This window comes from Erinaceus europaeus, unplaced genomic scaffold (genome assembly GCF_950295315.1).
Source record: "Erinaceus europaeus unplaced genomic scaffold, mEriEur2.1 scaffold_633, whole genome shotgun sequence".
NCBI lineage: Eukaryota > Metazoa > Chordata > Mammalia > Eulipotyphla > Erinaceidae > Erinaceus > Erinaceus europaeus.
Window position 1 is genome coordinate 32734 of NW_026648096.1, and position 12381 is coordinate 45114.

A 12381-nucleotide genomic window follows, 5' to 3' on the forward strand; every position below is an offset into this window, starting at 1 on the left:
ATTTATTAAAAGAGTTTCAGGGGTCTGAATGGCCCACCTGGTGGAATATGTGCCTTACTATGTGTGTGGCTTGGGTTCAGACCCTGGCACCACGGGGGTGTGCCATAGCACAGGGGAGAAGCTCTGGTGCTGCGGGTTCTCTTCTCTGAAACAAAGAGGATGAAAAGGGTGGCCCAGGAGTGGTGAAGTCACACATGCATGAGGCCCTGATCTATCTCTCTCCCAACCCCCAAACCAAAATCAAAAGCAGATTTCTCAGTGATTTTAGAGTCAATTAAAATAGTTTCCCCTTTAAAATTACCCACGAATAAAAGTGTATAGATAAATGTGACCCTTCTTCTGGTTCTGACAGGGTGTGATAAAAAGCTGCTTATAGATTTATATATTTGACATGGACTCTGTTTTTACTAAAATGTATTTATATATATATGGAGAACTTTTCTTTCTTTTTTAATTTCTTTATTGGGGGATTAATGTTTTACATTCGACAGCAAATACAACAGTTTGTACGTGCATAACATACAACCCCCACTAGGTCCTCTGTCATCCCCTTCCAGGACCTGTACTCAGGGAGAACTTTTCTTTTGTACTCTGTGTCCTTGAGAACTTGTCTATATTGAATACCAGCTAGCGTTACAGTTGGCAAGTTACAATGTGAATTAAACAATGATGAACACGTCCCCTTCAAACAACAAAAATTTGAAGGTGATTAACACAATATTAAGCAGGTAACTACTAGAAGTTTGGTAAGGATTGTGTCTACATGGAGATGACAGCCATCTGTCAAGTGACTAAATGGCTTTAAAAAAAAAACAAACCAAAAAACATTCACTGGCCTCACCAGCTAGAATTGTGTTTATAAATGAAAGGCATTTATCAAGTGGCCTAATGGCATAAAGGGTCAGGTCAGCCCTGAGGGTTTCACAAAAGTCTCGCCTATGTTAGCAGACATTCTGAAACATTCTGACATGTGAATATAGGAGCCAGTAGGCCAAGGTGAACTGTTATTTACCAAGTTACTCTTTGACTAAAGTTTAGCGTGTGTGTGTGTGTGGGGGGAAGCACTGAGTTTGAGTTTTTGTCAAGCAGATCCTCTCTAGACACAAAAACATGATTAAAAGTGAGAAGTCATATAGGCGAAGAACAGAACACTTCCATCTTGGTCAACCACTGGCCTCCGTCTGCCACTCACAATTCTAGTTTCCAGCTTTCTAATTACCCCAGAAATCTAAATGTTTTCCTTCCATCTTTGTTCCTTTGTCATTCTGGACCACAGGCAGGAAGCCTGTCCTTGATCATGAGTGTGAGGGTCATGGAGAAAAATCTCTCAATGTGCTCCTTTTTAATATGAGAGGGAGAGAGGGAGAGGGAGAGGGAGAGGGAGAGAGAGAGAGAGAGAGAGAGAGAGAGAGAGAGAACAAAAAGCAAACACTAAAATGGAAAAAAACAAATGAGTGCTCACCTATGAAGAGGAGCCCACACTTCCACTCACTATTTCCATGACCCACACCTCATTTATAACGCTCACTGAATGACTGCATCCCAAGAAAAGTCACCGAAAGGAAATACCATTACAAACGTGTATATGCATGGGGAAGCTGTTCCCTCTGTCCGTCCGCAGCCCCAGCCCAGGCTGTTGTTCTCTACTGTTGAACAGGATGTGACAGGACTGCCAAGCGCAGCCCACAGACCTGCTCATTAGGTGTACTGACAGTGTTTGTCTTGGAACCATTTCCCAACAAAGGAATGTGTCAGGCTGATTAGTGAGAAAAGGGTATGTAATGTATGTGTATTTGAGTCCAGATGAGAGTATAATCCAGGTATTCAGTCTGTTTGTACAAGGACTCACAGAAAAACGAAGGCTGAACAAATAGGAAGTCGCAAGGAAAAGACCAGCTTCTGGGCAGTGCTACTCTTTCCTCTTCAGTTTTAATCTACTAGTCCTCAACCCCCACCAAAACATTCCAGCCTAAATGTGACGCTCTCTTAAAAAAGAAAAAAAAATACAGGGGGCTGGGTGGTGGCGCACCTGGTTAAGCATGCATGTTACAATGCGCAAGGACCCAGGTTGGAGGCCCCGGCCCCCACCTGCAGGGGGAAAGCTTCATGAGTGGTGAAGCAGTGCTACAGGTGTTTCTCTGCCTCTCTCTTCCTCCCTCTCTATCTCCCCTTTCCCTCTCAATTTCTCGCTGTCTCTATCCAATAAGTAAATAAAGATAAAAGAACAAATTAAAAAAAAATTACAACTGGCTACCATGAAAAAAGAGCATCTTTCTTTAAGGCTGCTGGTGAATCGGGGATCTGATAATTTGTCTAGGTATGTAAGTGATGACTCTGAGCAAAGTTGTGACCATATCCACCATCCATGGAGTCTTTTCTATGCTCCATGTGAATCTGAACATATAATAGGAGGCAGGGCCATGGGAAAACATGACTCCTAATAGACTGTTGCAGTTATTTCTGAGAAAAACTGTGCACCTCAGGATCTTCACAGGAAGAAGTCATTGTAAACCGCATAATAAAGCACTTTCTCCCTCTGTTTTAAAACAGACCTTTGTAAGAGTTGACGACAATGAGCTATTTGAAGCCCCATGTGTGCAAGGAGCTTAAAGAAGGGCACAGAAAGTGGCAAGGCAAAGAACAAAGTCCATGCCCCAAAACCTGCTTAGGTCCTCAGGGACAGGGTGGTATAGACTGTTAAGAGATGTAAAATGACGGAGAACAAATTCAATAGGTCAAGTGTGTTGGGAGGTGTCTCCATGTCCTTCAGCACAAGTTGGCCATTTCTGGAGTTTGACCGGATGGATAAAAACAATGAGGTTTGAATAAGTTCTTTAAGAGGCTTTCTTTTACTATGAACTACCTTGAAGAAAAGTGTGTGTGTGTGTGTGTGTGTGTGTGTGTGTGTGTGTGTGTGTGTGTGTGTAATAAATCTTGTTAGAAATTCACTTGCATGGAGCTTTCAACAAGGCCAGTGTTAGTTCTTAATAGACAAATGTAAGAAGTGTTCTTTAGCTCCTTGGAGACTGGATGTGGTATCAGCTCAACTGGTTAAGAGTTTGGCGTTGCTAAGTTCAAGGTCCTGTGTGTACTTGTTATTTCTTGGAGAAACAGCAGTCAGCGGCTCTATACAAAGAATAACTGGCCAGTAATACTTATTTTGCTTCTCTGAGTCCCCTCCCACCCCTTCCTCTAATAAAAACAAGTGACCCTTTGGGAAGAGTAACCAATGAGCAGCAGATGCTTGGCTCTGACAAAGGAAGAACACCTACTTGGATGGCTTCCTTGTGGCAAAGTAAAGTGAATTCTGACATGGAGAGGTGATGCTCACAATTGTGAAGTACTTTAAATTGTACATAGGTTTGCTCTAGCGTTGTTTACTTAGATACGGCTATGCTATTATTATTATTTTAATTATCTTTATTTATTAGATAGAAACAGCCAGGAATTGAGAGGTGGGGATAGAGAGGGAGAGAGACAGAGAGACACCTGCCACCCTGCTTCATCACTTGCAAAGCATCCCCCCCGCCCCCCCGCAGGTGGGGACTGGGGGCTCGAACCTGGGCCCTCGTGCACTATAACATGTGCACTCAACCAGATGTACCACTACCCCACCCTGATGTGGCTATGGTATATGGAAGCTATACTTAAATGTTTGGTTCATCTCTCCCAAGTATATATGCATTCATTAAGAACATTGGCAAACAATTTTTAAATTTAATAATTTTTTTTTTTTTTTTTTTACCAGAGTACTGCTAAGCTCTGGCTTTTGTTGGTGCAGGGGATTGAACCTGGGACTTGGATGCCTCAGGCATGAGAGACTCCTTGCATTACCATTATGCTGACTCCTACACCGGAGAAATATGAGTTATTTTCCTTCCAGTTTTGTTGAGACATAATTGGGGAGAGTCAACATTCTTCACCTCACACTTTGTGCTTAGATCTGGGTCCATTCTTCTAGCGCTTTTCAGATATCTGATACGGTGTTGTTATCTTTCGCCACTGCCCTGTGCATTATGCTCTGAGAGCATTTTTTTACCGTATGATTGGATGTTTGTGAGTTCTGAAACTTTATCCCAATTCATTCATTCTGGAAAGTGGTTGCTTCTGGCAGGCACTAATCTGTTTCCTGTATCTATGGATTTGGGTTTTTAGATTCCACTTATTAAAAGTATTTTCAATTTTCTTAAGTAGTTGGCTTACTTAAGATTTTCCAATGTTCTTTTAAAGACATAAACATATATAGATGATATAGATACAGATATTGCTACCGGGATTATCATAGGTTTGGCACCTATAGGATTAATCCACCACTCCCAGAAGCAATTTACCTTCCCTTCCCTCCCCTCCCCTTCCTTTCCCTTCCCCTCCCCTTCTCCCCCTCTCCTTCCCTTCCCTTCCTTTCCCCTTCCCTTTTCTTCCCTCTCCTCCCTCCCTTCCCCTTCCTCTATCCCTTCCTTCCCTTCTCTCCCCTCCTCTTCCTTCCCCTTCCTTTATCCCTTTCTTTCCTTTCCCTTCTCTCCCCTCCCCTCCCTTCCCCTTCCTCTATCTCTTCCCTTCCCTTCTCTCCCTTCCCCTCCTCCTTCCTTCCTTTCTTTTCTCCTTTCTCTTTCTTTCTTTCTTTCTTTCTTTCTTTCTTTCTCTCTCTCTCTCTTTCTTTCTTTCTTTCTTTCTTTCCTTCATTTCTTCCTTTTTCTTTTTTGATAAATTGAGAGGAGTGGGGGAGATAGAAAGAGAGACACCTGCAGTACCACTTCACTGTTTGTGAAGCTTCCCATAGCAGGTGGGGACAAGGGTCTTGAACCTGGGTCCTTGTGCATGATAATGTGCCACCACCTGGGACCTTTGCCAATGCTCTTAGTGAATCCTTGGAAAAACTGAAGCCAACAGTAAGTATGGCTTCCTTCTAATATAGCCACATCTCAGGAAGAGTTCCACATGATCTGAGGGAGGTCATGACGTACTGAAGCTCAATGCTTCCCATATAGAAAAATCTGTGGGGAAGATTTGTATGATATATATACTTCCAAAGAATCCTGACAGAAAGGATGGAATTGACTCATGATAGGCTCTGTGTTTCATAAGCCCCCTGTTAAAAGGCATGCTGGGTGTTTTTTAAGATGAAGTATTTCTGTACTCACGATCTGGAAGCATTTCAAGATTCAAGAATGACATCTTCACACAGCAAAGTGTGAAATAGCATGGACTCCTTAGCAACACGAGGACCTTAATAGCAAGGGAATATTAGTGATATGTAGAGATGTCAGAAAGAAAGCCGGATAAGAGGTGGCTTAAGTACTAAAAAAAAAAAAGAAAGAAAGAAAGAAAGAAATCTAATACCTAGGTCAATTTGTGGATTTATGTGACTTTTTTTTTTTTTTGCTTTTATATTCATTGTTTTTCTCTTAGTCTTAGAGCACTATCAGCCTAATCTTATGATCTGTAATTTAGAAAAGTTAGAGTCTTTCTTTCTTTCTTTCTTTCTTTCTTTCTTTCTTTCTTTCTTTCTTTCTTTCTAGCCCTTATTTCTCATTTTTCATCAAGGAGGGCATGTCATTTCTGTTTCCTTAAGATGTGGACTTTTATCATTGTTTTAGCAAGCTGTTTCTCTCTCCTAAAGTTGTATGCTTTTGTATTAGTTCTCAAGGAGTGTAAATGCTGGATTAGGTTTAAGTAAAGATGCCTTGCCAATCTGGATCTTCCTATTGTATTTAAAGTCTTGTTAGGAGGGAGGGAAGGAGAGAGAGAGAGAGAGAGAGAGAGATCCATTTAGCTTGTGTTTGAGAAGAAAGAAAATCTCACAGTAAAACTGTCAGCATTATCTTCTGCATGCTGGAGGGTGTGGTGCAGTGCAACAGACAGGCTTACCCGGGGAGCCTAGGGATTGCAGACTCTTCCCTCTCCCAGGTGCTCCAGAGCCCAGTCAGAGCATGTGTGGTGGTCAGAGCTCTGCTGTGGTCTCCTTCTCTCACTGACCCTCACAGTGGCTCTTCAGAATGGTTTTGGGAAGAGACTTCTCTAGTATCAGAGGTAGAACTTTTTTATTTCTTATTTTGTATTTTAATCTTATTTATTCCTGGATACAGACAGAAATTGAGTAGGAAGAGGGAGGTAAAGAAGGGAAAAGACAGAGAGAGAGAGATAGAGACAGAAATAGAGGTAGAGATAGGTAGATAGATAGATAGACAGATAGACAGACAGACAGATAGATATTGAGCTGAAGCACTGCTTTACCACTTGTGAAATTTCTCACTCTGCAGGTTGGGACCAGGATCTTAAACCTTGGGCCACCTCCACCCAGCCCTGGTAGATAATTTTTTTTTTCAAATTTCTTTTAAGGAGTATGTTGAAAAATGGTATGTTTGAAATTTTCCATAACAAAACACATTAAAACCTTTGTGTACAAAGCTTCTAAATCAAATAAATAAATAAATAAAAAATAAAAAAACAAAGCTTCTAAATAAATTCATCACCATATATCCTTGCCTACCTTACTAAATTCAGCAATCTGTTTCCTCAGAAATGTTTATACTTAAAATAATTATTTATTTATTTATTCCCTTTTATTGCCCTTGTTGTTTTATTGTTGTAGTTATTATTGTTGTTGTTATGGATGTCATCATTGTTGGATTGGACAGAGAGAAATGGAGAGAGGAGGGGAAGACAGAGAGGGGGAGAGAAAGATAGACACCTGCAGACCTGCTTCACCACCTGTGAGGCGACTCCTCTGCAGGTAGGGAGCTGAAGGCTGGAACCAGAATCCTTATGCCGGTCCTTGTGCTTTGCACCACGTGCAATTAACCCACTGCGCTACCGCCCGACTTCCATGCTTAATACTTAAAAAAAATTATTTATTTATTTATTTAGTCATGAGAAAGATAGGGGAGAGAGAAAGAATCAGACATCACTCTGGTACATGTGCTGCCGGGGATTGAACTCAGGACCTCATGCTTGAGCATCCAGTGTGCCACCTCCTGGACCACAAGACATACTTAATACTTAATCTGCTCTCCTACCAGTTATTTAAACAGCATGATCATAATTCAGTAAAAGGACTTGAGAGACATCCCACCACGTAGGACACATACCTTATCACAGCCAGAGCCCAGGTCTGAGTCTTAGCACCACAGGGGAAGCTCTGGTGCTCTGATGTCTCTCCCTCTCTTCTGTCTATCTGACTGAAAAAAAAAGTTGATCTGGGAGTGGTGAAATTGGATATGTGCAAGTCACCAGCTCAGGAAGGAAGGAAGGAAGGAAGGAAGGAAAGAAAAGAAAGAAAGAAAGAAAGAAAGAAAGAGAAAGGAAGAAGGAAAGAAAGGAAGGAAGGAAGAAAGCAGAGAGAATAGCTTAATCAACCCCTGTATCCGTATCACCCGACTCCAACACTCAACCTCTTTCATTTATAGGATCCCCTCTCTTGGGACCAGGTGGTGGCGCACCTGTTTGAGCGCACACGTTACAGTGCTCAAGGACCCAGGGTTGAGCCCCTGGTCCCCACCTGTAGAGGGAAAGCTTTGCAAGGGGTGAAACAACGCTGCAGGTGTCTCTCTCTCTCTCTTCTTCTCTATTTCCTCTGCTCTCTCAATTTCTGGCTGTCTCTATCCAATAAATAAAGATAATTTAAAAATTAAAATAAAAAAATTCCCCTCTTTCATCATCAGATTAGCTTGAAGGTAATCCCAAATACATTACTTCATCCTCAAAGAGGTCAGGTACACATATTTAGAAGCATCCAACTACTCATACCTACTTCTGCTTATCACATTTACTTATGTAAGCTATATGTCTGGGTATGTTTGAAAGCTGCAACTCTATACTGACTAAAGTTTACCTCCTTTTCTTTCTTTCTCTTTCCTCTCCTCTGCTCTCCTCTTTCTCTTTCTTCCTTCCTTCCTATTCTTTTATATTGATTCAGGTATGCTTTCTAAGATAGAAGGTAGTCTCTTTTGGTGAATATCCCATGCCTGCTTGAGAAGAATGTGTATTCTATTTTCTTAAAATTTTATTTATTTATTTATTATTGGACAGACGCAGAGAGAAATTGAGAGGACAGGGAGAGCTAGAAAGGAAGAGAGACAGAGAGACACCTGTAGCCTTGCTTCACAACTCACAAAGCTTTCTCCCTGCAGGTGGGGACCAGAGCCTTGAACCTGCATCCTTGCTCAGTCTAATGTGTGCACTTAACTAGGTGTACCACTGCCGGCCCCCCTACTCTAATTTTGTTGGATGAACAATATGAATTAACATAAGTGACATTTAGATCCAACGAAGTGATAGTGCTGTTCAGTTTAACTATATACTTAGCTGATTTTCTGTTACTATTATTGCCGTCAAAGTTTGCTTGAGATTCCAATGTATTTCAATGTGGAGGTTTCCATGTACTGTTGTGGCTTTGTTCTCGCTGTAGGCAGAGGAAAACACTGATCTATTTGTCCATCTTGGCTCCCCCTCTCCTCCCAGTCTTTAATCTCTTCTTCCTTCTGTTGGCTTTGGATCTCATTTGTTCTTCACTATCTAGTTTCTTATAGTGGAACTTTACATTACTGTTTAGAGACCTTTCTTCTTTTTCAGATATAGGTGCCTATAGTTATAAATTTTACTCTCAAAACTGCTTTCTCTGAAGCCCACATATATTTTGCCTGAGAGTCCAATGCTTCATCCACTATGCTACCTCACAGGCTCCGCGTATACTTTGTAGTTAGTTTTCATTCATTTCAGAGTTTCAAAAATTCTCTTGTGATTGAATTTTTCTTTGATCCAAAATTTTTAGAGTTTATTGTTTAACTTCTAAGTATTTTGAAATCTCCATGTTTTCTACTAGATATATATTTTTTTAATTCTTTTTTAAAAATTATTTTTATTTATTGACTGGATAGAGACAGCCAGAAATTGAAAGGGGAGACAGAGAGGGAAAGAAAGGGTCTTTCTCTTTCTCCTCCTTCTTCTCAATTTCTGGCTGTCTCTATCCAATAAATAAATATAATTTAAAAAATTGAAAAAGAGGGAGACAGAGAGATACCCATAGTCCTGCTTCACCACTCATGAAGCTTTCTCCCTGAAGGTGGAGACTGGGGGCTTGAACCCAGGTCCTTGCACATTGTAACACATGCACTCAACCAGGTGTGCTACCACCCAACCCCTTCTATTAGATATTTTAATTCTTCTTTTTTAATTTAATATTATTATTTCCCCTTTTGTTGCCTTTGTTGTTTTTCATTATTGTTGTAGTTATTATTATTGTTGTTGATGATATCGTCATTGTTGGACAGGACAGAGAGAAATGGAAAGAGGAAGGGAAGACAGAGAGGGGGAGAGAAAGACACCTGCAGACCTGCTTCACCCCTGCAGGTGGGGAACCGGGGGCTCGAACCAGGATCCTTATGCTTCACATCATGTGTGCTTACCCTGCTGCTCTACTGCCGGCCTCCTCTTTTTTTTTTTTAGCTATTTGTAGTGTGCATTTTAAAGAAGTATATCATCTCTAGACTATGACTTAAGTACATGTGCTCATGAAACTGGAGGCAGAGGTGTTTGTGTGTATGTGTGTGTGTCTGTCTGTCTATCTTTCTCTGTGTGTGGCCAACCCATGTTCCTGTAAGTTTACAAATACTCTGTGGGTTTAAGAAGAGACCAGAAGGTCTGAGTCAACTTGTAAGATCTTAGCTCTGGGATACATGCTTCAGCTTTCCCTGGCTACATGCCTCACCTTCTGCTCCGAACCACAGTGTAAGTGAGCCTTGCAGGGTGGAAATGAGCCATGACATTCATTCCCAAAGAAGCCAGTGTACATACGCACAGTATACATACGTATATTCCTGTTATGTTTGGGGGGTGAAAGGAAAATGTGCTATGTATCATTCTGTGATAGAAAAAAAAAAAAAACAGTAGTGAAAACCCTACTCTCACGCCGTTGGGGAAAATCATCCATCAATCAACGCATGTGATGATATCCAAAGGATGCTATTTTTCTTTGGTTAGAAAAATAATCCCTCATAAACTCCCACTTTTCACTCCTTTGGTCCTAAAACTTTCATCACTCCACTGCAATGCATCTGCGGAGAAAAGCATGTGGTCAGCCACACCGCTATTCACTAGAATCTTCTGCTTTTATTCCTCGCCACCCATCCTTGCTCTCACTGAGGTCACAATTTCCCACTGCCTATCACTTGACTGTGAGAATCGCCCCTCATCAATTTTGACTGTGAAAATGAGTCTGAACACTCTTTGGTATCTAATAACAGAGAGACGTAGGACATACTTCCTTCCAACTACGCTATCTCATTCTGGATCAAAACCACAGGATAATAGCTGGAAGTAAATGTAGAAAGACAAAGAGCAAATTGTCCTCCCCAAACAAAGGAAATCTGATCTAGGGCAAGAGACAGATGATTTGACTAAAATAAAGTTGGTCTTATCTGACCAAATAATACCATGTATGACATACTCAGGGAAACTTCTAAAAGATGAGGTATTCTGTACCTGCTTGTTGAAATGTCCTCAAAAGGGTAGAGGATCTCTCCATTGTTACAGATTTCACAGATGAAGCCCTTCTGGCTACAGAGACTGCAGCTGTACACGTGTGAGGTGGCAAACTTAATGACCTTTCCCAAGAACGGAGCCAACTTTCCTTCTATTACCTGGAGAAAGAGAAATGAGAAAGGGAAACAAAGTCATTGAAAACAGAAGTCTCACAGAAGCAGGACAACTGGAATTCCTTTCCTTCACCCAACAGGAAAACCTCTAATTATAATTTTTCAGCAACGTTGAGAAAAAAAGGACATGGTATTTTCATTCCCAAGGAATTCTTTGACTTAAACCACTGGAAGATGGAAAATAAAGATACTGAGAAGACTTCTTTTGTCCTCCCTTTCCCTTGTAGGGTGAGACAACTGAGGACTGACACATAGGGAACCCAGTTCTGAGAGACCAACTTCCAACTTCACACTTTTGCTGTGGTAATGAGGAGTAAGCTGGATTTCTCAAAGTAGGCTGAAAATGTATGGGGTAAATACTGATACTAATTGCCCTGTGAATTCAGGTATTTTTTTTTTCCTTCATGAATTAATGGGATCTTTTCCCCCACTATCTCCTCCTAGAATGTGGAAAATGGGTTCTTTTTCTGCTAGTAAGTCTGATAACATGAAGACAAATTGTCATCATATTAAAAAAATGTATTCATCATTTAACAGTGTTTTACAGAACTATCAGACTTCAGGAGTATTTTCATGTCCATACTTGGTGCATCCAAATCATCATATCCTCCACTGAAGCTCTATGTCTCAGGTTTCGCTCATATGTAGAGTTCAGTTGGCTAAAGGAAAGATGCTTACAAAAGAAAGAGAAGCGGCGGGTGGAGGGCGAAGAATAATTAGACTCGTAAAATGTGAGAACTAAGATAATGGGGGTGGGGGGTAGGTTGGGTGGGTCATCAAGAAATTGTAATGTGAGGGTTATATGAAGCCCCAGAATTAAAAAGTCTAGTGTTAAAAATTAATAATTCTCTCTTCCATTGGCCTGCAAACATATGTGAGTTTCAGAACAACAGTCAGTCAGATTCCACTCATTCAGTACAGCAAGGACTGCAGAGACTTCAGCCCTTCATCTGCTGATTAGATCAAGTCTGCCTTTATTTCTCTCTCATTAATGCATGTGCACATGGGTGCTGATTTTGACACACTAATGAAGACTGAATTTCGAAACAGCTAGATATTGTCAAATGAATATATAAAGAAGGCGGTAACTTCCCATAAAAATGCTATGGGAATGTGGCAGATCAAACCCAAACAGAAAGCCAAGGCGAGTAATGTCAAGGCCCAGATGAGTCAATAGGAGCAGCTGCTAAAACAGAAATAATAGATTATAAGGAATGCAATAATGCATTTTCCAGGAAAAACCAAAGCTACATATAACAGTGAAGATGAACACTGAGATGATTTTAAAATAGCATGGACTAATGATCTTTTTTTTTTTAATATTAAATTTTGTACTTTTTTTCTTTTATTTATTTATTTATTCCCTTTTGTTGCCCTTGTTGTTTTATTGTTGTAGTTATTATTATTGTTGTTGTCGTTGTTGGATAGGACAGAGAGAAATGGAGAGAGGAGGGGAAGACAGAGAGGAGGAGAGAAAGATAGACACCTGCAGACCTGCTTCACCACCTGTGAAGCGACTCCCCTGCAGGTGGGGAGCCGGGGTTTGAACCGGGATCCTTATGCCGGTCCTTGTGCTTTGTGCCACCTGCGCTTAACCCGCTGCGCTACAGCCCGACTCCCTTTTTTTTTTTTTTTTAATGAGTCTAACAATGGTAAACTCTAAGAAAACCAGTAAGTAGCACATTGTACTAAGCATGAGGACCCACTCAAGAATCCCAGTTTGAGCCCC

General features: G+C 40.9%; 1 long non-coding RNA gene across 1 annotated transcript in view; it reads right to left on the minus strand.

The window, feature by feature from the left end:
* Positions 1-11004, minus strand: part of LOC132536616 (uncharacterized) — a 38118-nt gene extending 27114 nt beyond the window's left edge. The window contains exon 1 of the long non-coding RNA XR_009548119.1: positions 10480-11004. This is a non-coding gene — a long non-coding RNA (uncharacterized LOC132536616). The remainder of the gene's footprint in view (positions 1-10479) is intronic.
* Between the last annotated feature and the right edge of the window lie 1377 nt (positions 11005-12381).